At 42.2% G+C, this 2,359-nt stretch overlaps 1 pseudogene; it reads right to left on the bottom strand.

Annotated features, from left to right (window-relative positions):
• Positions 1-971: 971 nt before the first annotated feature.
• LOC124961953 (nucleophosmin-like) lies at positions 972-2,140 on the bottom strand (annotated as a pseudogene).
• Positions 2,141-2,359: the final 219 nt, after the last annotated feature.

The raw sequence follows: 2,359 nt of genomic DNA, 5'->3' as shown, positions 1-2,359 counted from the left end.
TCCAAAGCCCATTTTATCTACATCTTGTAGTACTGGAAAGAAAAAAGTGCTAAATCATATATTTATACACACATAATAATCATGATATGGAAAAGGGACCCAAAATATAAATTAAATGTCCATGTGTCCATACTGATGTAAATAAGTGGTTGGACAGATGGCAAAGAGACAGAGTGCCTATACAGAAAAATTATAAATAATCGAAGTAGGAGTGGAGTATCCTTCTTCCTTACTGAAGACTCGGTAAAGTGAGTCCATTCTAAGGAATGAAGTATAGAAAGGATGAGGAGAAAAGAACAACTTCACAGTGGAAAACGACGTAGGCGGGAGGCGGGTGATCCAGGCCACACTAAGAGGATGACATGTTGACAGTACCTACCCTCGATGTGATGTGAGGGAGAGGCACAGCGCTCCCTGTCTTCACCAAAGCCACAGTCTCATTTTACACATTACGTGATCAAAACTCCTCAAAACTGCCAAGGTTATCAAAAGGACGAAAGTCTGAGAAATCTGCACTGTAACAGGAGACTAAGGATACGTGACAACTGAATGTCATGTGGTAGGTTCTGGAGCAGAAAAAAAAAAGACATTGTGCAAAAACTAAATAAAGCTGAATAAATTAGGGATTTTAATCTTTGATAATTTTTCAATACTTTTTACTTTATTAAAATATCAAATTTATTTCACATATATACATTGTCTCCCCATCATTTCCATGTCTGAGCACGTCGACTACTATGTCCTTTGATAAAATTCCACACATACACCACAACCTAGCAAAGGGTGGAGTTGAATCTTCAAAAGCTCATCAGCCTTTTGAACAACTCAGTCTTGGCCATGAACCCTGGACAACATTGTATCAAACCACTAGGGAAAGTTTTCACTTTGCATTATGGAAAGGGCAGCCAGATAGCAACTGTTACAGAAATGAAATAAGATGGAAAATTTTAAGAAACTCTTCAAACTGTTTTTTAAAGAGACTTTTTCCAATGCCAGGGATCTTGAATAGCCTCCTGGCCAGTCATCTGGAAGCAGTTCTTCACATAATTGATGAAATTGGCTTTCACGTTGGGAAGAGAAACACCTTTTCCAATACTTGCTTGCATTTTTGCTTCCATGTCTTCTACAGAAACAGAGTCCTTGGGTGCTTGCTTTAGGAGATTTTTCCTCCCTTTTGAAGGATTCTTAACCTTTTGATCTTGGTGTTGATGATCTTGAGTCTTACTGCATTCTGCTGTGATCTTTTTGCATTTTTGTAGTCTCTATTATGCCAGGCTAGCTCAGACGTGGGATAAGGGTGCGGAGTCAAGACCCAGACTTTGGGAGTTGGGTGGAAGCAGGCTTGTGCAGAGCAACCTGCAAACTCGTTTATTGCAGGAATAGCTATACATTTTATAGGTTTCTTGCCCAATCACAATGTGCCACGGGGGATCAGACCACCAGGTTCCTATATGGAACCTTGGTAACACTGAGTCAACTTGGGGCAGTTGTTTAATTTCCTAGGTGGCCTAAGCAGAACGCTCCTCCCCGCAGATTTACACACTTGAGACATTCACTGCTGCCAGCCAAGAACTAGGATTTCTCCCAACACACTTTTGCCTGAAGCGTCTCACAGAGGTCTCCTCGCTGGAGCTGCTTCTTCCGTACCATCATCATCACCGTCATCTTCATCATCGTCATCGTCTTTATCAGCAGTGAGTTGTGCTGTTTTCTGTGGAACCTGGGTACCACTTCCAGGGGCAGGTGGCCTTCCAGAGGCACTTCACAGCTTTACATCCTTCTCCTCTTCAGCCTCTTCTGCATCTTCCTGAACAGCTACTAAGTGCACAGGTCCTGATCCCACTTCAAACTTAAAACCACAGCTGGTGTGATTTCCAGGACCTCAGGGAACCTGCTGGCTGCATAGTCCTTTTCAAAGTTGCCAGCTTCCCTCTACTTGGACTGCCTTGGTGATGTGTTGCCTCGGCTTTGACGGTGGCTTCTTCCTTTCAGTCGCCTCTGAACTGACCCTTCTTAGTGAGAACTGGTGCTCGTTTTCATCATTACCCACTGTAAAGTGTTAATTTTTGTCAGCCTTCAACTCACAACCAAAAACATAGTTCTGGTGCCTCAAGGGGCTTGACACCATCAAATTGCCCATGGGGTGGTGGCAAGCCTTTAGGTGTGAGAGGCAAAAATATGTGACTGCCGCTCTCAGAACAGACATGCAGGACAGAACCACGCCAGGGCTCAGTATTGCTTTTTTTTTCTTTTCAATAAGATGCGAATAATAGAGAAACTGAGTTTGGGTCATATGGAAACTTTCTGTACTATGTTCTAAACTTTAAAAAAATAAAGTTTATTTTTAAAAAATGGATTT

This window comes from Sciurus carolinensis, chromosome 12, assembly GCF_902686445.1.
Source record: "Sciurus carolinensis chromosome 12, mSciCar1.2, whole genome shotgun sequence".
Taxonomy (NCBI): domain Eukaryota; kingdom Metazoa; phylum Chordata; class Mammalia; order Rodentia; family Sciuridae; genus Sciurus; species Sciurus carolinensis.
The sequence above is the reverse complement of the archived record's forward strand: the minus strand, read 5'-3'. Positions and strand labels throughout refer to the sequence as shown.